We start from the raw sequence: 587 nt of genomic DNA, 5'->3' as shown, positions 1-587 counted from the left end.
TCCAATAAAGATATTACTGCTGGGCTTTGTAAAGAAGTACTCTATCCAATAAAGATATTACTGCTGGGCTTTGTAAATTCATTGGGAAATGGTTAATAAGTTTATGGAGACTCTGTCCGCTTTGAAAATCCAGTCCCCCAAGTGCACTGTGCGTCGCATGTAGTTTTTGGTTCCCACATTAAACAAGTTAGGATGAAATCACCATCTGTGTGTCCATCCTCAGAACTTTGTGCGGAATCGGAAGGAACACTGTCAGTTGAAAAAGGAATTTTAATTCGTTCCCACCCAGGTTGTTTTTCTTCACCTGTGGTTGCAAGTGAGCTTGCAAATTAAAACCAAATGCAATCACAATGTGTTAATCATGTCTAAGCCAGTACTTCCCTCTTCAAAGAGAGCACCCTGCCCTTGATTTATAAAACCCCAAAGCCAAAGGCTGAAAGTGAGTCTTCCACTCCTACAAGAGATTAGCCGATTGTCCTCAGGACACTCTGCATTTTCTTCCACGTTTCGTGTCACACAGGATGAAACTGAAACCCTAAGACTTTAAATGTCCTAACCAAGTTCACAAGTCAGGCCACATCTGTTGT

The sequence above is a fragment of the Microtus ochrogaster genome, linkage group LG3 (assembly GCF_000317375.1).
Source record: "Microtus ochrogaster isolate Prairie Vole_2 linkage group LG3, MicOch1.0, whole genome shotgun sequence".
Taxonomy (NCBI): domain Eukaryota; kingdom Metazoa; phylum Chordata; class Mammalia; order Rodentia; family Cricetidae; genus Microtus; species Microtus ochrogaster.
Note: the sequence above shows the minus strand (reverse complement) of the source record.